This window comes from Strix uralensis, unplaced genomic scaffold, assembly GCF_047716275.1.
Source record: "Strix uralensis isolate ZFMK-TIS-50842 unplaced genomic scaffold, bStrUra1 scaffold_133, whole genome shotgun sequence".
In the NCBI taxonomy this organism is placed as follows: domain Eukaryota; kingdom Metazoa; phylum Chordata; class Aves; order Strigiformes; family Strigidae; genus Strix; species Strix uralensis.
In genome coordinates, this window is record NW_027436772.1 from 128,883 (window position 1) to 156,598 (window position 27,716).

Genomic DNA, 27,716 nt, shown 5'->3' on the forward strand with positions numbered 1-27,716 from the left:
AGTTTTGCCCTGTGACTTTGTGTAGCTGATGAGGAAGACTTCTAGATCGGGACAGCACAGGTATGTTTCTTTCCAGTAGTAGCTTATTCCCAACTTGGTGTTTGTTCAAGCTTTGTCAGTATTTCAGGCCAAGTTTTTCCTGGTTTTCATATAGTTGTCTGACAAAATAAGAACTGTAGATTAAACTAAACATTGCTGCTTAGTTTATGTATAGCTTTACCTCATTTGCCTCTTGGTGAAGTTTGTCTGGCTTCATGAAGCCTTGTATCTGCCTTTTACAAGCTAGATAGTCAGGCTGAACTGTTAAATGTTTTGACACCAAAGTGCTGGCATATTTCAGGTTTTTTGCTGGGCGGAACAAAAATATTACGACTGCTTAATAGGCAACACCTTTTCTGAACCAGCCCTGGTCTGTCCACTGTTTTAATGAATGCTGTGTGTTCTCCATTAGTATTTAGAGATAAAATATATATACGTGGCTGTAGCATAGACATGGGAATGTAGTATTAGACTATTGACTCATCATGTCCAAAGCTTCAAAACTGTAGGAGACCATGTGGTAGATGTCTAATTGCTGGAATGCTTGCTGCCATAGTCTATGAGCCCAGTGAGTTGCTGTCATAGTCTGTGAGCCCAATGAGTTAAACTTAATTCATAACAAAAGCTGCCAAGCCACGTCTGTAACATCACAGGAAAAAGCAACTGGAGAGTGAAGGGCAGACAAAATACGCTAATATTTTGAAATAAAATGCACTTTTTAAAGATTATTTTGAAATCTACCTGTCTACTATCAACGCTGAATCAATTTACTTTCATTTTCTATAGCAAATTTTCACTGCCCAGATTCTGAGATGCACAAAAATCATTAAATTTTGGATTAATAGATGAATTGCTGATCTATAAAATGACTGAAAAAGTTACTAAAAAGCAATTCTGTAACTTGCCCTCTGGCATGAGGTCTAATTTTCTAGTGTCCCCTTAATAGCTAAAACTATATGCTAGTCTTCAGAATTTTTCTGAACTCTGTCATGCATTAAGCTACATTGTGTTATATTTATAATACCAATTATTTATCAGGTCCTGCAGAGATAACCATGAAGTCTGGGTTACTCTTGCAATGAACTTTTATTCTAAATGGACACAATAATGGGATGATGGAGAAACGGATGTGGAACAATATGATTGTTTGGTGTTTTTATTTTTTAATTCTATCTTCCTTGTCAAACATGGGTTTTAGCAAGGTTGTGGTATATGTGTAAGGCTTTTTCCCTCGTAAACAGTTGCTTTGCATTGAAAGAAGAATGGCTGGTCTTGTTTCATCGTGATGTGAACTCCATTGCAGACCCTCTCCCCAGCTATCAGAAACTTGCTGTGTAAATTTTGAATAGGATAAAGAAAGCTTTCTCCTTAAAGAAACTGCAGCTATCAGTTTCAAATTGGCTTGTCTTATATAAGAGACTTCAGAAGCTCTATGTTATGTGATCAGAAAACAAAAGAAGGATTTTATTTTATCTCGCAGGATGGAACCAAATTTGGATAAAGAGGAATTTTTCAGACCATCCTATATTGCTAGTGCTGAGCCACTTCAAAGAACAGGGCCAGTAAGTGTGGAAGACCTTAAAACAGATCTCTCTGGTGATTTTTCTTTGGTTTCTTCAGACTCGGACACAAGCCAGGTAAGAAAGCTTTAACGTTTGCATTGTTTGGATATTTTTTAATAAGCTTAGTCTTTTCATCAATACGAATAATCAGAATTTTACAGAGAAGATGAAAAGCATCTTTAGTATGTTTTTAATTTGGAGGAGATAGATAGGATTAGACTAAGTTGTGTGGCACTGCATTGATACCTTATTGGGCGCATCAGTCTTGGAGCAGCTTAATCATAGAATGTTTTTGTGGGTTTCATTCTTGATTTCTCATTGCCTTAGTGTCGTGTGTGTGTGTATATATATATGCTGCAAGATTATGAACTCTTAAGTTATCACAGCGAACTTCTGCAGAGGCCTAAGCACTTGTGAAAACTGATGTAGTGAATTACTTTTGCTTCTCTTGTCATCAAATAAGTCTGTTCAAAGTAGCCTGGTGAAAATAAAACTGCCTTAAGATGCTAGCTATCCAACAAAGAAGCTAGTCAAATTTCTAACTTCCTTATTTTTTTTTTATTTAAGAGGAACGTTTTGGAGCCTAAGGGACACATACAAGTTTGCCTGCGTATTAGGCCATTTACATCGTTGGAGAGAGAAAATGAATTGCAGGTGTGACATTTATATAACTTGAAAATACCTTAAATGTATGCTTGGGGTTTTTGGTTTGTTTTTTCCTCTAAGCTGAGCTTTTCATACACTTTTCATGCCTGCATTGTTTCTGGTTCCTTTTAATAGAGCTGTGTTTCGATTGAAGATTCAACAAGTGTCATACTGAAGCCACCCCAATATTCTTTGAGTCGACTGAGTGAAAAAACTGTTGGACAGAAGTTCACTTTTTCACAAGTAAATGAATTGTCTTTAAAAATTTTTAATCTTTTCCTGGAAAAATTTGTTTAACTTTATATTATTAAATAGCAATCCAACTAGATTTTTAAACTGTCAATAGTCTTTAAGATTATAAACATACAGAATTTAAAGGATTCTTTAAAAGTCTCTAATGATTGCTGAAACAAAATAAAGATGTTTCTTGGTAATGCTCAGGTGTTTGCCCCTGAAACAACTCAAGAAGAATTTTTTGAAGGCACCATGAAGCAACCAGTGCAAGACTTCTTAGATGGATATAATCGTCTTATTTTTACATATGGCGTTACAAATGCTGGGAAAACCTACACATTCCAAGGTATAAGTAGAAATGTGTTCTTGAATGAAATTCCTTTTTTTTTTTTTTTTTTTGAGAGGATTACTTCTAGCAGAAATATTATAACTCTTTCCTTTATTTAAGCTGTAGGCCCTGTACATTGGCTTCTCTTGAATAATAATAATAATAAATAGCCTTTGAAAGTCTCCTTCCATAACCAATATCACTAAACTGCCAACTGACAGTCACTGCCAGAGTTTACGTAGACATACAGTGGTATTGCTTTGTAAGGCTGTAATAATTTCAACCAGGTGTACGTGACTTCTTTTTTCCTCCAAGTATCTAGAGGGTGGAGGGGGGAGTTAAGAAAATATGTGTTCTGTATATCAGAATGTGAAAAGTGTGTAAGTCCAGACTCATATTTTCTTAATCATTATTATAAAGGTCATATGCATCTTATATGCATTGTCTCCAAATAAGGAATAGTATTTGAGTCCGTTTCAATTATTACAGGCAGAGCATAAATGGTTTGAAACATATTTGAGTACTTCCAAGTATTTCTGTCTTGTCTCGAGTTTCTGAGTTTATCAATAATATCCTAGGAGACCTTGTCTCCTGATGTACTGTTTCTGTACTGTTAAAGCTCAATATCCTTTCTGGTTGGAAGATGTCATTCTTTAATTATTTTTCAAAACATTTTAACAAATAAGGTGGCTTGATTTAGATGGAAACAATTTCTCCTGTAATAAAATGGCAGTTCTAGATTCTATAATGCTTATTTTATACACAGAAGTAGTAGAAGGACAATATGTCTTATGCCATATGAAATTGATCTTTATTGAAGTGACATTGTCTTCTAAGTGATCTTCTGTTAGGTAGATTATAACTAAAGACTACTGCCAGTATTTTCAGTTATCATTAATCTGGGGCAATGATGGCATGCTCTGTCCTAATAAATAATAGGTAAATAACAACCCCCCAAAATTCCTAAAGTGTACAGTCCCGCATGCTTGGCTAGTTTGGGCTATATTGTGTGGGTTTTCAAGACTTTTTGATTCATGTCTTTTCAGACTCTGCAGACTTTTTCATGCTATTATATTTTTCTAGGACTTAACTATCAACTTGTGATAAGAACTGTCAGGGCAGAATGTTGCCTACGGGGTGCCATGATTTCCTCTTCTGTTATTCCCAGTATTGTCAATATAGCCTTTCCTTTGTGGCAGTACATGGCAGTCTGTATTCAGTCAATGGCAAGGGACTTAAGTGAAAGATGCAACAGTTTTTTAGGACTGTTTGTTGTTTGCCAGTGACTGCTACTTTGTTCATGTGAGGTTGAATTACAAGTGGCATTACGAGAAACAAAAAATTACGAGTAGATGAGGAGAAACAAATGTAATCCAACAGTACTTTAGTATGTTATTTGGTTCCTAGCTTGGTGTTTGAGTGCCAGCTAGATTTTACATAGGTTCTGACTTGGGCAACACAGCTAGTGCTGTAACTGGTGAAAGCCCATCTGTCTCAGGAGCGGTAGGAGTTATCAGAGGCTGGAAGATAATGCTGTCAGTCTGAGACAGGATAGTTGTTTCTCTTCCATTCTCCCCTCTTTCCTCTCCTCTCTGGTTTAGAAATCAAAGTTAAGTGAACCCTTTTTAAACTTGCATCTGGATTCAGAAAGATCAAGTGTTCACTGAGGCTTTTATCTGACTCCTTTTTGCCTTTCATGTGCAAAAGTAGGATGCTTTGGTAGGAAAGGGTCTGGGACAGGGAAAGGAGTGAGTCTTCACAAGGCTTCTAGAACTTTTTTGGTAGGGTCTGTGGAATTAGTACAGGACTGCAGCTGAGAGAGGAGTCATCAGTTGTATTTGCAGATTACTTCCTTGAGAGAGAGAGTGAAGGCAGCCTATGAAATGCAATTGAAAAACTGCAAATCTCTATTGAATGTGCGTTGGTTGTGGTTGGTTTGTTTTTTGTTTTTTTTCCTTAAGGCTAAGTTTATGCAGAACACCCCATCAGTTTTTATGTTCTGCCCCTTACTGTCTAAGGGGTAGAGCATGAGCTGTTGCTGAAAGCCAAATACCTTTCAGAACACTAATGACATTGCTATTACCTTGAGAATAAAAAACCCACTGCTTCGTGCTGTAAGTGGCCTCCAAATCCATCATGTATGCCTTGAGATTAGAGTTGCTTATCTTTCTGTCTTTGTTTATTTGTATATCTTGTTCACAGTAATAATTAGGGTCTTTCTTTGGTATGTTGCTTTCAGGGACAGAAGATGACATCGGTATTCTGCCAAGGACTATGGATATGTTGTTTAAAAGTATTCAAGGGAGGCTATACACAGCAATGGATTTCAAACCCCATCGGTGCAGAGATTATATAAGGCTGACTAGAGACCAAGTGAAAGAAGAAACTGCTATTAAAAATTCAATACTTCGCCTAACAAAAGAGGTAGAGGAGCACTTCTTTCTGTACTGACGAGTACGTGCATCTTTAGATAGCTCAATGTTACCATGTTCATTTTTCAATGGGAAGCAACTCTCTGTATTTAAGTATGGACGTGTCTTTGCTGTCAGGTAGCTCTTCAGATGAGCAGCAAAGTGAGCAATATTGCTGATGAACCCTGTTCTGTGAATTTCTGCCTTGTGGCTGAATACTTTATACAATGTAAACACTAAGGTTTTTTTCTATAGTTTGAGCATCTGATAATTTATCCTCTGGGGTTACTGGTGCTTAATAAGGATGGAATGCAAATAGTCTCGCCATCTGCGGGGATGCTAGTAGGTCTGCTCCTTTAAACAATTTACTCTCTTCCAGGATACTTGAAAGAAATGAATGATTTTGAGGTTGTTCCCCTCTTCCAGTCTATGCCAATAACCTCAAAGGAAGCAAAGGGTTTTTTGGAACAGCAGAGCTATAAAGCTGTTGGATTTCTAAAGATTTGAATTCAAACAGGTTTCTGCTGGACTTTATTCTTAAACAGTTCACTATTGAGTAGTCCAGAAATACACTTCAGTTTCATGAATTGCTTGGAACTCTAAAGCTGTTTAGTCCAATTACAGTTGTGGGGATTTGTATTTTGTATAAGCATACCTTTTTCCTGGTGTCTTTAACTCTGAAATGAATGCAATAATGTAAGAAAACTGAGCATATGCTAGGAATTGGAACTAGAAATGGATTGCAGTGCATTTTTTATTTTTAGTGAAAAGAATTATCTGCCTAGTGGTATGCTGGGTTATAATACAGTGGTGTGGCTGTTGTGGGATGGAATCTATCTGTTACCTTGATTTTTATCCGAGTTACTTAACTAGAATTCTCCAGTGTGGAAGGCAGGTGGCAGCAGAGTTCTTCAAGACTTCACTTCAAAAGCACAGGCGTATGTTCTATCTAGCTCTAGCAGTCTTTAAGGGCTTCAGAAAAAACGATCATGTATGTGTCCCCTGTAGTTTTGCCACTAAATCTCTAAGCTGTTCTTATAACAACAGTTTTCAAAGTTTGCACCTACTTCAACAGAGAGAGGTTTGGGTGGGTGTTTTATATGTGTAAAGCTTAAACCTGAAAGTTTTGATTACACACGTATTTAACTATTTCAGGAATTGCTTTATGGAATCCCAGCTTTATATGACATATGCTCTTGACAAAACATTAAAAAAACCCAACCCAAATCACACCTGTTTTTTAATCCATGTTTCTTCTCTTAAGCATACTGGTTTTGGTAGACGAGTTGCACTTCTTTGCAGTTCTGTGCCTAAAAAAACCAAACAACCAAAACTAAGAGTGGGAATGGAGTGTGTGTGTATTAACCTCTATCTGTAGGGATTTGTTTTACTTTGGTTTTTTTTTGTTTTTTTTTTTTTTAAGAATTCAGCAGAAGGAAGTTTTCCTTCTCTTTCTAAAACCTGGGCTTTATTTCAACTGTGATACAGCCTGTATCATGTAGTAGTAAGTTGTTCACTTAATTTCTTAAGTGAACAAGTGTTCTACATTTACCTCTATTTCTGAGAGTTGACCTAGGAAGCTGTAAGATACGGAATCCTGAATTAGCAAAATACCAATACTAAAAAATTTCCAGACTCTCTAGATTCACCAGGTTAAGAATAATGTGTAAACTGCAACTGGAGTTCCGCAAATCATCCTGTTAAATCACCCTGTTTCTCTGTGGGGTCCCACCCCTCTATTTTTCTGTGGCTAGTTTTCCTCTGGCTCAGGGAGCTGAAGTGCTCTGTACTGTGATAGGGCCTGATGTAAGGGAAGTGTCAGGGATGAGTATTAAGGTAAGAACAATCCTTTCAATAGGAGTGAACAGGTGCATTGAACTAGACATGATGCCTAGTCAGGATCTTTGTATTGGCATATTGCAACTACACTGTATTACTGTCTAGTAGGAGCTGTTACAAAAGGAACTGGTGATCTACTGTCAACGATGTATCTTAAAGCCTCTGTTCTCTTTTGTAGGTAGACCATCAAGATAGCACTAACAGCAAAGCACCAGTTGGTTGTAAGGGTATGTTTTATATTAAAGAATTGCAATTAAAGCAGGCAAAGAAGCTTTCTTAAAGTCAACAACTGACTTCTGGCCTATGTTAATAATAAAATGACTGCTTGGCATTTTTATATGCCTGTGAATTGGATAGTGATCAATTTATCTGGCCAGAAAACACAAGGATAAAATGGTTAGAAGTTTACCTGAACAGACATTAAATGAGATGAAACTATGGCAAGGAAAAATAGTACTACTTATGCTATGGTCTCTAGTGGTATCCTGACCCTGTATGTAATTAGATAAACCTAATTCTAGCATTTAAAAACTACCTAAATACTAGGTTTGCTTTAAAATGTTAGAATGATATGTACTTGTCAGTTTGATTCTTTTAAAGACATTGAAGAGACTTGAATAATTCTAACAAAGCTGCATGTTTTTGATAGAATTTGCAAGTGGGAAAGGAAGTGGTAGATGAGGTGTCTGGCAGATATGTAGGGTAAGCATGTGACTTCCAGATATTTAAGAAAGGGGAGAAAAGTTTCAAGGGATTTTTGTCTGGGGTAAGTGCTTTTTAGAAGGCTGCTGTAATATCAGTCTTCACTTACTAATTTTTTGAATAAAGTTTATTTTACAAGGTCTATACTGACTTGTAATATTTTGTACTTGACAGATTTGGAAGAACTCTTAAAAGGCTCAGAACAATCTAGCACAACTGCGAAAAATCACGTGAAATTTTCTCTTTGGGTTTCATTTTGTGAGATTTACAATGAATGTTTTTATGATCTACTGATTCCTATGTCAAATGACAAGAAAAGAAAAACACTACGCCTTGCTCAAGACATCAAGGGATGTTCTTATGTAAAAGGTGATTAGAATACATTGCAAATTGCCAAACGTGTAATTTGAGAAGTCAGTCTTCCTGTAATAATATTTATTTCTAGATTAGAAAACTCCTAACTGTATTCACTGTGGCACTAGAAATGTCTGCCTTGGGTATGAAAGGCAACAATCTACATACACAGAAGTATCTGTACCTTTAATAGTGTTTTCTCTCTGTTGTTAACTGTAACTCTTAAAAGCCTGCGTGCACTCCACTGACTTGATATTTCTCTGAAATGGGAGAAATATTGAGAACAATTGACAAATTTTTTAGTGTTTTGATTTTTTCCATTTTCTTAAAAAAGACTCCAAATTCTTACCTATAGTTATAATTGGCTCAACAGTTCTATTTTGTTAGTATTTTCAGAGAATATGTGAGAAAGTTCAGTCTGACTGCAAATTACATTTTACAGTACTCTAATGAAGCCTGTGATGTGATTTGTTGTGGGTTGGGGGAGGCGGGGGGTTAGCAGAACTCTAACAGTTCAGTGTTTGTTTCTGGCCATGGAAATAACAGGTTTCAAATCCTATTTGATTTATAGGTTCTTTGGAAAATCAAGACACCAATTCTAGATTAAAGGCTTTTTTGGAGGTGTTTGGCCTGCTCCTTTTATCTTTTATATGCCAAATTATAATTCAAAAAGCTGAATCAGATGATAAACCCAACTCCTTCATTTCTTCAAAGACTAGAAGAGGTGTGAAGTAGGAAATAGTCTGCTTTGAGCTATGCTTCAGCATAATCTCTTTTTATAACATTTGGAGGTATAAGGCTGTTCCTGATGTTCTAGAGGAAAACCAGCTGATGATTTTCTTATTTTTCTTCCTCACAGCTGGTATTTTTGCTAGTACAATTTTGGTGACCTCTAGTTTAACAGAGGCCATAATGTTCATATTCTAAGTTCCATTAGTAGGGTTGTAGGTATTTACTCTAGCCCATACCAAGGTGATATACAGTCATCATATTGCAGACAAAATTCTTCACTGATTTTCTTTTTTTTTTTTTTTTTTTTTTTTAACTTGATGGCCCTGAAAGATGTCTAGGTGATTTTCCCCCCGCACCCTCAAAATCGTAGGCTAAACCAGAGAAGCTGTCCAGGTAGAATTCTGCCTTGATGAGTATGAACATAGGGCGTTCATGCTCATATTAGACCCTGTGCTTTGGCTTTTCAGAGTGGAGGCTAAGGTTGCTCACTTAATTTGGATGGAGCATATTTCTGTGTGCTAATAGGATGAAATGATGAGAGATATGTGCCCTTCCTTTCCCATGGAAGGAAGAATCTTGATTTTGTCGTCACATAATTTCTGTCTGAAGCATGCTTAGTAAAATGTTTTTGTCTCAAATAAACGTATTATTCTTGGTGTGCATACGTTATCCCCTAATCCCTTCTTTCTTTTTGATAATGATATTTACAAGATTACTGTGTTTGTTCTTCCTAAAGGTCTGCAGTGGGTTCAGATTTCTGATTCTAAAGAAGCTTTTAGACTTCTAAAACTGGGGTTGAAACACCAGAGTATCGCAAGCACGAAGCTAAATACTTTCGCCAGCAGAAGGTGAGAAACTTTTTGAATAGCACTGGGCATAGGATGGTGTCTGGGAGGAAGGGGGAACTAAAATATGGATTGTGGCTTTTAGGAGGGGAAGAGGCTTTAACAGGGTCTAGATATCTAGGTTTGGCATCCTTTAGCACTGTGTGACCCAATGTTTTTAGTCAAAAGGATTCAATCCGTCAGTAAGATGAACCTGTACAAAAGCTAACAGATTTATCAAATACTGTCCTTCAAGCAAAAGCACTTAGCTTTATTCCATCTAAATGTCTGAGGAAAAAGCAAAATAAAGGCTACACCAGCATCTCTTTAAAAGTTTGTATCTGATAGAGTATATGCTGAGACAAGTTGACAGATTCAACAGTGTTTTGAACAGATGTTGTGGAGGCTAAAAATATTTTGAAGGTATTAGTCTACTTTATCTTCTCTGCTGATTTAAACTTTTCCTTTTAGTCACAGCATGTTCACAGTTAAGATACTAAAAATTGAAGATTCAGGAGCCCCACAAGTCACCCGAGTCAATGAGTAAGTTCAGAGCAGAGACCCTCTCTTCTTTTGTGATGAAGTTGTCAGTTATCTTCTGTGTTGGTGTACTGGTACTGACTATATACCCAGTGCTTCCTGGTAGAAGCTCATGCACTTTCTACCCACTTCCCACTCCTTTTCCCCACTTTCTACAATCATGCAGTACTTGGCCCTCTATCTCCAGCCATCAGGTTGCAGTGCTGTTCTATATCTTGTCCCCTCTGTTCAGCACAAGTTTCTGTTAGCCTGCTATATACCTGAACTCGTCTAAGTCCTCAAAAGGAAGAGGATGGTGGTGGGGGGGAGGGGAAATAAGAAGTGTGTTGGGAAAAGATTTGTCAGGAGGTAATGTAAAATTTGATTGGGAAAGCAACACTGAAAAGAATGGAAGTGTTTGTGCAGATGAAGATCAAGAAATTCTTCCTCTAAAAACAGTGATCATTTTAAAAAGTGAATAATTTGTGCATGTTCTAAGGTAAATAAAGGGAGTTTTCCTTATCTGTTTTCAGATTGTCACTGTGTGATCTTGCTGGTTGAGAAAGATATGCCAAGACCCACAATGAAGGTCATAGATTGAAAGAGAGTGGAAATATAAACACCTCTCTTCTGATTCTAGGCAAGTGTATTAACGCACTCAAGAATTCTCAACAGTCAAAGTAAGTCCTTGTACGAATTGCAAACTGGTTGTGGCTTTTAGGTATTACCTACAATGTTTAAAATATGCAATGCTAATACTAAGTTTTTGGTGGAAATGATGTATAGACTTGTTGATCTACCAAAGTCATCTTAAACTTGCCTTGTTCTGCTCTTTAAATCATCAATTCTAATCTCCTTTAAGCATGCTATTGTATATTTTAGCAATTTAACTTTACTCCTCTGAGCTTGGTTTATCAAAAAATCAAACTTTGGAATAAGTTTAAACCCCCCTTTTCACCAGTGTCATAGTAAGTGTCAAATTTTTAGCCTTTTATTACTCCTTACGAACTAACTCAACTGTCTAATACTTCTAGTGTAACATTTTTTCATCAGCAGAACATTGCTGTGCTATCATAACTGTGCACCATTTGACAAAATTTGTCTGTTTTTTAATAAATACTGACATAACTTTTAACACTCTCCTCCTGATCCAGCTAACCATATGCAGACAAAAGAAAGCCTTCCTGCTATTTATGCCCTACCTTGGGGATCTAAATAAGAGTGAAATAATACAAGAAGCTAGTTGTCTAAAAAACAGTACAATATATAGTCACAGCTGGATATAACTGTCCAGGAACTGCTTTCTCCACATGTTCTCATTTGCAGCTCTATTTCTGTCCCAGAAGTTAAATGAACCCAGTCTGCTGATGGATGTGCTTTGCCAAATTCACTTACCCCGTAGCACTCTTCCTGACAGCCTGTTCAAAGTCTGTAACACCTTAAGATGAAGAAGCTTTGCTAGCGTGTGTTCCTGATTATGTTCTGTGAATTTACAGTCTGTCTTATTTTTCTGTTCTTTCCAGATAGGAAGGATGCATTAAAACTAGCGGCTGCTTAGAGGGCTGTTAATGTATTCAGAATGACTTCTTCTGATCCCAATAACTTGGAATTTTAAGAGATCATGCTTCAGAGCATTTCTTCTATATTGTTAAAGTGTTAATACATGCCCTTTGCAAGTTGAATAGGAAATAGAAACTTTCTTAAAATTATTTTGGACTACCAGTCCTGCAGCAAAGCTATTTATGAGCTGTCTATGTACTCTGGTAGGAGTGTCGCTGCCTTCCTGAGTTCTGTAGCACTGTCCATGTAACTGAATAGCTGTTATGTGTCCAAAATGCAGGCAACCTATTTGGTGGCAAGTGTGCGTTCAGTCATGTTTTAGGAATTCTCATAAAATTTCCTATAAGCATCAAAAACTACATCCCCAGCTGTTAAATTCAAGGGCACAAATTGTGATTTTTTTTTTTTTTTTAGGAAGTGCCAAACTGCTGGGAGATTAGGAAGAAAGTTCTGAAAAGTATCTCCATGTGTTTGGTGTATGCTCATTTTCTTGCCTAGGCACTTGCTCTTGTCCATTCTCAGAGGCCGGATACTGAGTGAGAGAGATCTCTGATGATGTTGGATACTGCATGCCTAGAACTAGATATGTTCTCTTCATTAATGTGGAAGGGAAGAGAGAGGTTGGGGTATAGTTTGGTGTAGCATGAGGCTGTGTGACCTGCCCAAGGCTAAACGTTGAACACTTTCAGTTTAAGTGCTCCCATTGGTTATATTGCTATAGCCTATCTAAGATAATGGCTAAAGCCACAGTCACAACAGCCACATGGTCTCTCTACAAACAGCTGCATCTAGTCCAAAACAATTTTAATTTATTTAATGACTACTACTTTAATAAATATTTTTAAGTCTTCATGCTGGGTAGCTTTTACACTGACTGGAAATTATTAAACATCTGGTCATCTGTTCTTTTGTCTTTAAAGGTCGCAGCAGCACATACCCTTTCGGGAAAGTAAACTAACTCATTTCCTTCAAGGATTCTTCAGTGGAAAGGGGAGTGTATACATGATAGTAAACATAAGCCAATGTGTTTCAACGTATGATGAAACACTCCATGTGTTAAAGTTCTCGGCCATTGCACAAAAAGTAAGTGTGTTGCAGTTTATCTTGATCAGTACTTCTGATTTGCCTTTAAAGAGCAGGTTCCCTCACTCCTAAGAATATGAATTTAGTGACTGGGTTTTTCTGTCTCATGTTGCAATCGTATTTTCTGATTGCTCCTAGTCAGGCTTTATTTCCTTGTAAAGCTTTTAAAAAGGCTTTGTTGGGACATATATTTCCTATTAAAAATCCGTAATTCCCATAAAATATCCAGCCTGACAAGACACTTGCTATATTTGGAAGAAATTCCATGAGATCTGGGTGAATTTTTCTTCTGTAGTCATAGCATGCTCTCACCTAGTAGCAAGTCTAGCTGCCCCATATACTACTGCTATCTTAATGTGGAATATTGCTCACCTGAGGTATGTAGGTTGAGCACCAAAGAGAATTTGAAAGGTTGTCTTTATGTCCTCAGGAGCTTCAGTGGGAAGGTGGAGGTTAAGCAGAATGAGTAGGAGTAAGTGCAGGGATAGAACCCTGGTGGAGTTGGAAGACAAAAGTATTGGGGATCAGTGCTGCAGCCTTAATGGAAACCATGGAAAACTTCTGTTGACAGTTAAATATGTTCAAAGGACAAGAGATCCAGGCCATTAGAATGTGGGCTCATCTAAATGGGTTAAGTACAACACTAAAACAAACAGAATTTGTTGGATGGCATTTGTGTAATGCAACTAGAAACTCAAAGTATAGGAAATACAGAAATCTGAAGGTGCATGAGGTGGCAACCCTCTTGTACGTTGTCAAGCTAGTGAAACTTGGTGTTCCTGCAATCAAAAGAAGGGTTAGACTCTAAAGTGACTCCTTTATACTCTAGCTGGAAACCAGTTGAAGTAGTGACTCTGAACAGACGATAGACTGGGGGAGTACTGTGCTCAGGAGACCTATAGGGAAGTGCAGCGGGTATATCTTGGAAGTGCCAGTAGAGGATTAAAAAATACTGAAGACTTTATTCTTTGTTTTCTGGGTAGGTTTTAGCTATGGACACATCTGTTTTTGTCCAAGATCAGTCATTTGACCAGAAATCAACAACATCATCACTACTTAGTCACATTAAAATGCCAATTTCAAGGAAAAGAGTTACTGTCCTATGGGACAGGAGCTTAGAAGATGTGATTGAAGATGATAATGAGATGGAGGAACAGCATATGTCAGGAGAAGAAGCAGTGCAGAAACATGAAGATAATAAAGTTATTATGGGAAAAAAAGAGTACATGGTATGTGCCAGGGGTATGTTAAGAATTAGCGTAGCATGGAGTCTTGAAGCAAGGTATTATTCTGGTTTTCCCCCCTCTCACCTTTTTTTCTGATCACCCTTATTTTATCTAAATCCAGCATTAAGAACTAAAAGTGGGATTACTCATGATGTGATGATGCCTGTTGTGGGAAAACTCTATAATGTGTCTGAATATAGACCAAGCAGTAAGAATTGCAGATTTGGCTTTCTCTCCTTTTGGTAGCCTGTGGTCAATGCACAGCAAGTATTACCTGCTTTTAGCAATACAGAAGACTGTTTCTCTGTATTCTGTGTACAAGAAAATGCTGAAAACTGTTCCTTAAGGAACAGCAAATTTAGTCACTTCTAGGGAAGATGAGGAGGGAACTGAGGACTAGAAACTGTTTTGTGGAGGTTTCATTAATATTGTCCCAAAAATGAGCACCTGGAAAACAAGAGCCAAATCCTGTGGAGCTTAAGCCTGTTTAAGACAACTTCAAGAATTCTTGTAATAAAATGGATGTTCTTTACAAATGCCTGCTCTGTGCAAACTTATAAACTGCTGTGTTAGTACCAAAGAGATCTTCTGATCTACTCATAAATCTTCCTGTTTATGAATAAGCTAATAAAAGAACTGGAAGAAATTTTGTCAGGTGGAAGGGTAAAGTGGTGTTGTAGTGTTTGAGGAATGAGAAAAATCTCACTTATGGGAAACCATGTCGTTATGAAAAACTTAATACTAATGGTAATTCTAGATGCTGCTGAATCTCATAGAAGAGTTGAAGAACAAACTTATTGCTGAAAAGAAGAATAAGTTACTGCTGGAACTAAAGATTCGTGAAGAGGTGATGCAGGAATTTGCCCAATATTTTGCTGAGCAGGAAATATATTTCAAGTAAGTTAGCTTTAAGTGGTTTTTAAAGTTAATGATTAAAAAAAATTAAATTCCATTCATTTATTTCTTAAATCTGTCTCTTGGCTATAAGAGACCACACTCTTCTGCTAGACTTACTGCCTCTGTTAATAGATCAGTTTCTGTTTGGACTATGAGTTCAGGAAAAATACTGTGTAGGAAAGGCTTTGATTTGGGGCACATAGGGTGTGTGTGTGTGTGTGTGTAATCTGTCAGCAGTGTTCCTGTAGAGCTCTCCCTAACAGAAGAGCTTTGATAGGATGTCTGTAGAAAGAGTGACACTTGCAAATTCTTTGGTTACTGCAGTCTTAGTGATACTTCAGATGGGTATTCTGGCTCAAGAAGCTTAGAAAAAATGCTTGTAGTCAAGTGTTAGCCATATCTGTGTATATATGTCTCCCCCTCATTCTTCAGGAGTGTGCGTACTCTGGTGTAGCAACACCATTTTGTGTATTGTTTTATTGTGCCAAAATAAAGAAAAAAACATCTTTGTTTATAGGCAGCTGTACTAATAACTTTGTAGCAGCTCATACTAGCTAGCTTTTATCTGACTTATTTTTCCTACTATAGTGAGTTCCTTTCTTATGAACGAGAACGGCTTCAAGAAGATTCTGACAGACGCCTGGAAATCTTCAAGGAACTTGTAAATGGTGATCTTGAAGACATGGATGAAGAAAATGAACTAAAGGATAAGCGTCGCAGTGAACAAGCTGGACCTCTGGTATTATGCCCCTGATAACATCCCTTTCACTAACTACCTGTTATGGTGATGGTACGTCTCAAGAATTAGAAGAATGGTTTCAAGGAATTGCATGCTGCCTAACTGTATCCTCAGCAAGATATATTTATCATGTTCAATAGGAGTAGTTGCTGTGCCTCGGATATGCATTTAGGAATCTGGGGTTTTCTGCATTTCTGCAACACAAAGTGAGAATTACTGTGTACAAAGAAACTGGGGGAAAAGCTGCAATTATGCTATAAACTGTTGCATTGAGTGCCTGTTTAAGGTATTTGAAGCTGACTTCTAAGACCCCATATATGGATGGTACTGGAGTGGTCCCAGAGACTTCTTTCCTCTTAAGGCTATTGTGGCTACAACTGAAGCAATGAGAATTGTATATACACTTAAGCATAACTAAACTCTGAAGTTGAGGCTGGTTCTTGTGAGTTTCGAACCCTTTGTTTTTAAAAAAACAAGGAGGAAAGAAAGTCAGTGTTTTAAGTACAGCTTAATTTGATAAGTTACCACAAACTTATTTGACCTCACAAACTTTTACTGATATTTGAAAATTTCAGATGTATTCCTTCTAAAACTGTTTGCTTGCTGTGTTCATTCAGTGTTCTCATCGGGTAAAAATGCTAGCTTTTATATTAAATTTGGAGGGGATGCTTTTGTGGTGGTATAAAAGGGAATGTGATGGTGGGCCGTTAAATGCTTTAAAAATAAAGTAGCTGTTACTTGATGCTGGAGAATTCTGTGTGAAGGTAGAGAGAAACTGGCAATCAAATTGCCTGTGAACCTACAAGATGGCTTTGAAGTCAGAATTAACTGTACTTAGATGTTTGAGTACATAACGTTCTTTGAAATTTTCAGTAGAAATAATGGATATTGTGTAACTATTTGCTACTTCTAAATGGATATAAATTATCTTTCAGGATGGAGAACATGGCATAGGGCCAGGCACCTACATTGATCTTGAGGATGTTATTGATTCTCTGCAGAATGATGTCGTTGATACCAAAAAGCAGGCGGAAGAAACATACAGATACATTGTGTCTCTGGAGGACCCACAGGAAGCTATAGGTTGGCTTGAAAAGCAACTGGGAAAAACTAGCACTGAACTAACTCAGACCAAAGAAAAGCTGACAGAGAAAACCAATGAACTAATCAAAATTGAAGAACAGCTGACACAGAAAACCAAAGGTGAGCTGGGTGTGTGTGTGATGTGAAAGAAAAAAGAAATGACACTGTAAAATAGAAATAATCCAGTTGAGCAGGATTTTGGAACCAAATCGTATGTTACCTCTATAGGTGGTAATCAATTGTTTTGTGTATGTTTGGGTTGAACAATTCCACAGGCCTTGATTATTTCATTTTTAAGACAAAACTTAGAACTGTCAGTTGAAGACTTCTGAATTGTGGGGGTAACATGTCAACATTATTTATTCTTGATTTCATGGTTATATTGTGATCCCAGCACTTCACATTTTGCTGATGCAGTGTTTTCAGGTATTCTGTGGAACATTCATAGATAAAAGTATCAATACCTCATAATATGATTTCAGCAGAAGTCTCTTGACATGATCTATATTTTATACGGGTTACAGGGCCCAATTCTGTTCAAAAAAACCTGAACTTTTGAAATGTGTCCTGTAAGTAGAAGCCAACACAAAAATAAATGAGTCTATTCAAAAGCTACTGAAGTACCAGAAGATCTGGAAAAATGGATTACTGAGTAAACCATGTAATAGCCACTTATTTGATGCAGGCTTCTCTTCCTGTTACAGACTTTGAAATGCAGATGATTAAATCGGATGAGGCTGCTGAGCAGCTTAAAGAAGCAACTGAGGTAACTTTCTCAAAAAAAACTTGTGCAAAATTACTTGCTTTAGTACAAAATTTCAGTAGCTTAAAATGCTATTGTAGTATGTTTCTAGCTTTTTTTATATCAAGCTTAGCTTAACTGATCTTGCTTCTAAATGCATTGTATAGTTCAAGAATTTAGCATTGACTGAACTACTTTCTTTTCTAAGAAAATGAATACGCAGAATAAAAGGATTCAAGAACTAATGGACATCGCAGAGCAAAAAGATGATGCTATCACGAGACTGCAAGATTTGATATCCTGTTTAGAAGAAACCATAAAAGACTATGTAAGTCTTAGACATCTCAATTTTCTGTTTACAAAAAAATTAAATCTGTGCTTATAACGGACTTGACTATTTTGGAAAATTGAATTTTTCTGTAAGTAATTGCTACTTTCTTGAAATGGTAGCAGGCGAAGTTGGCATTACAACTGAAGTTACGGCAAAATGTGTGCAGAGGTGTGTGTGGAAAATAGGATTTCTGGAAGCAGTGATCTGGAGTTACTATTGGAGGACTGTCGATGAGACTATGAAGAGCCACTCTAAAGAAAAAAACAACACTCAAACTGGGAGGACTCCAGCTGTGGGAAGAGAGGGATTATGTCACTGTCTTTTTTATTTTTGCCTGAATGGAAGAGGAAGGAAAGGAGGTTTTGCTGCAGCAAAAGCTCAAATTTAATTGAAGTTAGAAGTTAGTGTGAGAAGGACAGTGGTTGTGTAAATTGGCAACAAAAATCAGTGTGTCCCACCTACTACCATGATGCACACAAACTTTCTAAGGCAGAGCAATAATATGAATGTATTGAGCAGAGTTTGATCTAAGAGTGGATGGCCAGGGTATCTCTGCTTTTGATGCGATCAATAAAATTTGCAGCTGGCTAGTCTGCTGCTGGCTGCTGAATGCCAAAAGGCTGGCTTGGCTACATGTACACAGGTTAAAAAAAAAAAAATCAAAACATGCGGTTAGGTGTTTTTTTGAGCCTGATGCCCTGTAACCTGAAATGTAGTTCTGAGAACATTTTAAGTTAAACTTAGGCAGCGCTCTGATCCATTTTTCTCTTCCACTGTGAACTTAAAGCTTTGACCATACTTAATCTTCTATTCCCTCTCTGCCTCTGAGCAACTTAGCTTTTCAATAGTATTAATGCTCAGAGTGGTAACAGTTGTGATGACTGCTTCCTATCACTGCTCCTTCCAAGAGACAGGCTCTAGCTCTGTCCAGTGTTTCTATGAGACTGTGTGGGATGAAACTTAAAATGTGACAACAAACCTCAAGTCTGTTCTATAGATCATTATTTTTTTTAATGAATTACTTAGATGAGTGATTGGTCCTTGGCAACCGGCATGGCTTGCCACTTGTGTCATCTTGTGAGTAAAGAAACTTTATTCTTGGTCAAATACATAGTCTAAAGTATGTATGACAGAACTGACTAGGCTTTCAAATTGCATCAGATCTTTCATGATAAAAATGATCTGTGGCTTTGCTGAAGGTGGTTAAGACTCCCAGCTCTACCAACTATGACAAGAAAGTGATGAACTTGTAGAGCTGACCATTGGCCCTTTGAGCAAATCATGGATTTCCTCAACTCTTTTGACACTGGATACTTCAGGTGGTAAACTCCTTTTGCATTTCGTAGTTTCCTAGTCTCTTGCTCTACTTTCTGTACAGTGCAAAGCATTGTGCTTATTACTGTCTGAAGGTGTACCTGCTTTTTGTTTAAGCAACTGATCTGTAACTGACTTGTTCTTCTGACAACCCATATACAGGTTACCCAGATAGATTTGTAAAAATATTTGCATCTAAAAGATTACTAAGCCTATTAAGTGCTCACTTTGTAAAACTTCAAAGTAATTTATCTTATTTTAACACAGGACAACACTGTAACTACCATTAAAAGAAAATTGGCAGAAAAGAACTCTAATGAACTGATTGAAAGCAGCCAATTCAGGGATTGTGAGGAGACTCTATTGAAAGTGGGAAGAAAACGTTGCTCTGAAAGTAAGCCTATTGTGGAAAAAGTCAAACCCTGAAACATGAACTAGCACAATAACAGTTTTTGCAGGTTTGATAAACATTTAGCAGTGGAACAATAGTTAGGTTTTCGTATAATACAAGCCTTAGTCTGACATTAACAATGAAATGCTCACCTAAATCAAGTTGATGAGAATCACTTCAGAATTTTGGATTTGGAAAGTTTAGTAGAGATACTCTATTTCTTTCTAATAGAGCTTTAGATCTCAGGAAATGGGGGAAATTACTTGTGATGAAGGCACTTTGGGAGAGAATGGTGGGAACTAGGATGGGGGCTCATCTGTAAATATATTTTCAGATCTGTGTGCAAAGGAAAAAATAATTGAAGATATGCGGATGACATTAGAAGAACAAGAACAGACTCATATTAAACAAGATCAAGTGATTGAAACCAAATTAGAAGAGACCAACAGATTAGTTTGGGGTAATCTCTCCATGGAAAGGGAGCAAGGAGACAAAATTGTTTTGGATGTATTGTGATAGCTGCTTTAAATCTCTGTTTTGATTTGCTGAGTGTTATTTAGGCATTAATTTTATATAGTACATAACAAACTTCTAACAGTTAAAGGCTTCTGTTGTCCCTCTGTGGTCATGGCTGATAAATCCAAGTAACTTTAGTAGAAGGATGTGAATGTGGTCAAATATGCATTTAAGACTATGTTATATAACCTCATTTTGTGTGCTGACTAGAACTGGAAGCATGGAAGCAGAGATATAGAGAGCTGGATAACCAGAGCAATAGTGACTGGCAGCAAAAGATGAGCAAAACCACAGAAAAAAACATAGATGAAAATGAGGAATTAATAAAGCTGCGAAAAGAACTGAAGGTAAAACATGGTGATGTAATTCATACTTAGGTTTAAAGCCATAACTTTCATTTAGGAGTCTAAATTTTTTTTGTGTTGCTATCTTCAAGAACTAGGGCACAATGTGGCAAGTTCTGGTAAAGGAAACCTCCTCTAAAAACTGCCGTGCATCAGTGCAGCAAAGTCTGGATGTGGTGTCTTTGTAATATACAGCATCACTGATGCTCCATAATGGAGTGCACCCTTCACTATGTTATGCTACCATGGACGGTGCTTCTCTAGCTGGGCTCCTCTTAAAATTGTCTTGAACAGATGTCAAGAGTTGGATTGTTTCAAGCCTTTTTCCCGTCAGTTGCTTGGGCAAATAAATCAGACTGTTTAAAGATCTTGTGCTTGCTGTGTGACCTGTAAGTCCTTCCTGTTAGACTAAGGATTTACCTCTTAATTCTCCTTGGATTAGAAAGTAGACTTTTTTCTCAAGCAGCTTTTCAGGTCCTATGTGGGAGAATGTCTGACAAGAGGTTTGATTGTGGCAGAGAAGGAGGCAAAGTTGCTGTGATTGAAGCGACATTCTTAGTTACACACTCTCTCTGTTTACCATTCAAATTTTGCTGCATTTTTTGCCTTTCAGTCTTGAAGTAGGTTTTTTAACATGTTCTGCAAGTATAAAAGATTGGGAATTTGTAAGTAAAAAGGGTCTTTTTGCCATTACCTTTGGTGTAACTTTAATAGTGTTTGTGACCTACCCAGAGCATTTTTTAGAGGGAAAAAAGTCTGTTCCCTGAAGATGTGCCAGTCCGAATAATAAGTTCTGAGAACTGCTGAACAATTTTTTTAACTGGAAAGGAACAAATGAGAATATAATACTTGCACTTGGGAATATGCTGGAGTAAAACTGTGCTAGTATTTCTGTTATCTTTTTGAAATTAATGAGTTTAATGGTAATCTGGATTTTAAGACTTCTTTTTTTTGTTGCTTAATCTCTGCCTATGGCTTTATTTCTGGTTCCACTAAAATAGGAAAGTGAGACAAAGTATCAAACTGATAAAAAGAATTGGCTGGAGGAAAAAATGAGACTCATGAGTGAAGTGAAAGAAGCTGAGAGCCATCACAACAGAGAAATGAGAAAATTTGCGGATGACAGAGAACGTTATGTAGAGCAGCAAGCAGAAATTGTAAGTGACTGGAGGTCTCGTCAGAGTCCTCTAGCGTAAGTCGTTAGTACAGAGCAGATCTCGTGTCAAGTGTTAACAGTGTGGGTGCTTGAGGGGAGCTGGCCTTTGTCAAAGTCCCCTCATTTATCACATGACAAAGCCTACATGAGATCATCTCAATGTGAAAGGGAAGAATAGGAGTGTCACAAAATGAAAAAGCGTGATACGTAATGGAAGTTAGTGTGCCTGTTCCTTTCTATCCTGTCACCACCACCACCTTCTTCAAACTTCATCTTGTGTGTAAAACACCAATAAGTAACCTATGCTTAAATGAATTGCTACTTAATGAAGCTAAGAAAACATACTTTGAAAAACAAGATTTGTTGCTTGGCTTTTCTGAAAAAAAAAAAGGGGGGGGGGGGGGGGGGAGAAGCCTATGAGGCTTTAGAAGGAAGAGAAGAAGCAAGCAGTAGTTGACAAAAAAAGCCTCTTTCCAGATCTTTCCAGTAAAAATACTTGGTCAAAATGCTAGTGGTTTTGCTCCCATACCACTTTCAAAGTAGGGTGACTGATAGTTAATAACAAGGTGGATACCTTGCCTGGTCACTGGGCTGTATCAAGGTTGTAATTTCTTAAGCATATGAAATTATTGTATGAATCTGTGCAATCTAAAACTGTACTTGCATCTAGAAGTAGTTAGCAATGACCTTCTGGACCTGCAATCAGTACAGGGGGATGTTAGGAGCTTGGGACTACTTTCACTTTGTCTGTGACTTTGCTTGCCTGAGACTTTCCAGTAATAAAATCAGTAAGTGGGCAAGCAGGAGTGGTGGTTCTTGACAAAAATTCTCTTCACAAACAGTATAAATATAGATACAGTTTTTTCTCATTTGAAGCATGGTTTGCTTTTGTATATTTGTAGTGAAACTAGTTCTGTGTGAGCTTTTTAAGATCTACATAGGCTCTCAAGTCTACTGAGGCCATAAAATAGTACTGACTATGCCAAACTAAGCTGTCAGAACAGTTCAGATGGTTTGTAGAAGTGGTGTTCAATTCTAACCTATTTTTTCCCCCATTCAGGAAAGACTTGCTGCACAGCTGGTAGAAAAGGACAACAATCTTCAAAAGTGGCGTGAAGAAAGAAATAAATTAATAGAAGCTTTGGAAGTACAGCTCAAGACTTTGGCTTCTATCACCATACAAAAAGATAAAGAAATAGCAGAACTGAAAGAAGCTGCAGTAAATGATTCAGGAAAGGTCCTCTCTCATTCTTTCTGTTGTTTCTGTGGGATTTTTTTTTTAGTTGTTTTTGTGATTTTTCTTTTGTTATTCACTAACTCTGCAAAACACTATGTTTTGGCTCTATTCCAAACATATTGAAATTGTTTGCAGCTAATACAAAAAAAAAAAAGCTTTATGCTTTTCTGAAACTGAATTTGTAACAGTAACTGAAGTTTCAAAAAACTTAGTAGTTCAAATAAACACTCAAGTCTATTTGATCATTTGATTGCAATTTGATTAGACTGGAAATCTGAAACAACTATCACATCAGCTGCCTTTTGCACAGAACCAAGAACTTCACAAACAATGGGAGGTGAAATTTATAACCCTACATAAGTAGATTAAAATAAAAATTTTGCATTGCATCTTCCCAGGCTGTTGTATGACCTTTCTTGGCTTTAAGTAGAGGCCACTCATACATGAAGTTGTTGGCTTTTTGTTGGACAGCTGGCTGTTTGAGCCTGCAATTCTAAAACTGATGCTACTGAGTAATTGTAATGATGCTCATGCACATGTTAATTTCTTTTGCCAATCCTGCAATTTGTGGCAATTTTTGCTATGTTTATTAGGATGAGGGAACTGATACAGAAGAACTAAGAAAACAGCTGACTGAGAAAGATGACTTTATAAAGGAATTGAAACAAGGCGTTAACCATAAAAGTCTTCAGTCTTTGGCAGAAGTACCTTTACCTGAAGGACAAGATAAAATAGATCAGTCTGTAAACAAAGAGGTATGTTTGTTATATTTATAGAAAGTATGTACTAATGATATGTTGTTAGTAACATCTTTTTTTTGTTGTTTTCTCAGTATATATTTCAGCAATGTGGGGAATCTCCCAGAAGTTACTTTCTGTAGTTCTTCGTACTTTAACTATATCATTAATTCTGAGTTCTTGTTTATTCTTCTCTCTCCCTCTTTCAAGTTCCCTCTCAGAAAAAGAAGTACTTTAGTTAAGAGAATACCACCTCTCTATACACTATAAAACTTCTGTACCTGAGGGAAAAACTAGTTAACTAATCCAGATTCTAGAGATTTGAAGACATAATATTTGTGATGTCACCTCTGTTTGGTTATGTCAGTGCTAAGGGGATTTCAGCTCAGACAACTTTCCTGATACCACCTATAGTGTGGTAGTAGAGATGGTTCTGTAATTAGAGCTGCCAGCCCGTATGGGGTTCACAAGAACAGAACGGTATCTTGCATCTTACTTAAAAACAAAACAATATTTGAAGTTTACACAAAGAAAAGATCGACTTTGCATATTTCCTGAACAAAAATTGAAAGGCTTGCACCTGTACTGAGCCTTCTGATTATGACCAAATCCCTGTGTGCTACGTGAGCAGTATTCAGTGAGGTAGTTTTCCTCCCAAACTGAATTAATGCTCCGTGACTCCATTGCTAACTAGTAATGAAGAGAGCTGAACATGGATTTCCTAGCAGACCCTCCCCTGGCTGCTAGAAGATGCGATTCTCCTCTTGTGGCAGAACTGGACTGAATGATGAAATGCATCTCTTCATCTCTCTCCTGTCTACTGCCAAATAAGACTGGCCAGTTTCTTGCTACTTCATCAATTCAGCTGGTGCCGTATAGATAAAGCTTGTGATGTATGAGGGAGTAGAGAGGAGCTCTCAGAATGGTTATTGCTTTATACAGCTTTGTAATGGCAGCTAAGAGAGCACCATAAAGTTAGTTATTTTTGCTATAAAATTAGTTACAGAGAAGAATTGTTGTGAACAGTTGGTGCTGAAGTATTTACCTCAAGCCAGTAGCCACAGTACTTGATGTTATGAATAAGGAGAGGCTACTACCAGGATTATCATGTGATAAACTGTTATGGTGTGAAGTGAATGGGGTAGAGTTTTGGGGGGAAGTCAAATAATTCTCAGGAAAGATATAGTGGAGATAAAGAAGAAAATCTAAGGTGATCAAGACGATGTGTGTCTCCTGCCTTGTGAGGAGAGGCTAAGAAGCTGGCACTGTGATTAGGAGAGGTTAAGGCCACCAGAGGGTTGTGGGGCTGAGGTTTACAAAATCATGGTTGCGGTGGGTAAACAGAAGGCAGAACTGTCCTTGTTAAAATCCTGCAAGAACTGGGCAGCACTTCGTGAAACTAATAGGAAATAATTTTAAGACAGCTAAAATAACATATTCCTATATGAAGCAGCTAGTAATTTTCTGGAGGTGGTGGAAACAGTTACTGTCAGCAGGGATTAGAAAAATTTTGTAGTAGAAATCCATCAATATATTTTTAAATGGATACTCTGAGGGTTAGACAGTGGTGTAGACTCTGACAATTGTAATGCACAGCTAAGAATGCTGGGAGAGTATGGAGAGGACAGATGACAAGGTGACCAGGATCACTATCTTATCCTTAAATAGCATCTCCCTTTGCCACTCTGGGGGCAGAATATTGAACTAGACGGACTGTTGGTGAGACCCAGCAGGGCACATCTCATGATGGCATCATGAGTAGAGGTTACTGCCTTAAACTTGTGTTGTCTCTCAGCCCAGGTGTTCATTAGCTGTCTGCACTTGAGCTTTTATATTGTAGCTTTAGAAAAATCAAAATATTTTGAGGTTTACAGTTTAGCATAATCTCTTCTCGTTCTAAATATTTACAGTTTATAGAAAAACAAAGCAGGACTAATCCTATACTTTGTCAAGTATTTCAGTTAGATATGACGCAGTTAAAGGGAATTATTCATTATCTCAATGTCCTGGCAGTGCCTCTTCATTAAGTGAGGTTGGTACAAAACTGAAATTTAAAAATTTTATGCAGTTGTATGGGTTTTGCTAAATGCAGAATAGGGAAGAAAATGTATCCTGTTGTCTGAATAATTCTAAAGTTTTATTCTGCAAATACCTTTCTTGGTGATCAGATCACCTCATTTTAGTGGCTTTTGGTAGAAATAAAAGATGTATAACATAATCATGTGAATAGCTATATCTGACTTCAGCTGCATGCTCTTGAAATCCTACCTCTCACCAATGCTTATGAAGTGGCTGATTATTAGATAAGTCACTTGAAACAAATATATAAACCCTTTTAAATGGATGAGCAGTAGCAGGGCAAATTGGATTTGCTTTCTTCCACTACAGGATTCCTGTGTGTAGCTGTGTTAGCTAATGACACTAGCCATTCCTGTGTAACTTTTTGATGGCTAACTCTCATGAAATAGCAGTTATAAAGAAAAATGTTTCTATTAGCCGACTCCATTCTTGGGAATGCAGTGGTGCTTGTATTCTTACTCAGAATCCCAGCAGAGCCTGTTGCAGAATGTGACTATCTCTGGGCTTTCCATGAGCTTTGATCACTTTCCTTTTTGAGAGGAGGAGAGTGCCCTTCGAGAAGCCACAGCAGCTGCTCTGTTTGGGACCCCACCAGCAGCAGTAGTAGCAGCCACCTGCAGTTTCTAAGCACCAACCACCCCAGCAGCCTGTCTTTCAGGTTTCATTCAAACAGCTGCTGAATCCATTCCTGTATGCTAGCCAGCAGCTGAACTGCTGCCACAGAGATGCAGGAGCTGGGAGGACCACAGCTCTCACTTGCTGGTTTTGCTAAGAAAAACAGGTTGGGTGGATGGTGGAAGGTAAGTGCTGCTGAGGAAGAAGAATTGTCAAACTGATTTTTCCATCCCACCCTCACTGTGCAGTTCTTGCAGTTTGGCTGTAAGCAGGTACAAGACAAGGTTTTCAGCTTGTGGGCTGCGGGCTGCCTTAATGCCTGCTCTTCCTCCAGAGAACAGGTAGTGATGTAGAAGCCTCTCATAGGTTGAATTTGGCTTGTAGCTTGCTAGTTGGACCTTGTTACTTACACAACTTCTCTGGTGTAGAAGGGGAAGGGAAAATTCCTTAAAGATAGGCTAGAGAAAGGTTATACTTTTCTCTCAAAAGCTGCTATCACTGCCTAGCTCCTAAGGAGCAGCAGAGTTAAGATGAAAGTCATGTCCATTCTACTACTGCTACTTGTGAAAACTGTGACTGCCTCTGCCCTTGAGCAAAATGACTTGGAAACAAAGTATCAGGCTGAGTTCAAGTTCTGTCACTGTAGATAGAAACGTTAACTTTTTAAAATGTAACAAAAAAGTTTTAGAAAGTAAGGGTTAAACTCTGCTATGGTTGAAGTAGATTCCTTCAATTAGAAGTGTTCTGAAAGTGAAAGCTGGGAAATGGAATGCTTACTTTGCAATCCATTGGGGAAAGATGTGTATTATGGGTTTTTTAACTCAGTTATTTTAAAACTTGTGTTCTTAAAATTTCCATGTATTTGCAGGAGCATTCAGAAATTGTCCTTGACTCTTCAGAAGTGTCCACAGAAAGTGGAAATACTAGTTGGTTCCCAAAACCAGAGATGGAAATTCAGTTCACACCTCTGGAACCCGATAAGATGGAGGTGAAACACCAGGGCAGCACCTTACCAGCTACAGTTAAAGTGCTCAAGCCAAGAAAGAAAAGGACAAGTGAAGAGAGGGATGAGGTATGACCTAGACCAACTGACAAAATGTGTTGTGTAGTCTTTCAATTTATTACTCTGATCATTTGTTAAAATCCTATCCTTTTGATTCTCACTGAGATCCTAAGGATATATACAGAGAATATTTAAACCTCTTTCCCCCCCACCCCCCACCTCCTGCCAAGGTGTGGATCTCTGGCCTATGTTGAATAAAGTCATAGATTTCAATTTATCCAGACTCTGGACGCTTGTCCCTGATATGTACTTCCTCTTCACCTTTTACATTTCTCTCTCCTTGCTCTTACTATTTGCTTCTGTCTGTAGCTGTGATCTGCAGGATTAGAGACCAGTTCAATAGAACTGCTTCTTTTGGTTTAAGCAATCATTGGTATCAACTATAACCTCTTCTAATAGGCAATTAAAAGTTAA

The 27,716-nt window shown here is 37.6% G+C and overlaps 1 pseudogene; it reads left to right on the top strand.

The window, feature by feature from the left end:
* The first annotated feature begins 40 nt into the window (after positions 1–40).
* LOC141938552 (kinesin-like protein KIF20B) lies at positions 41–27,716 on the top strand (annotated as a pseudogene).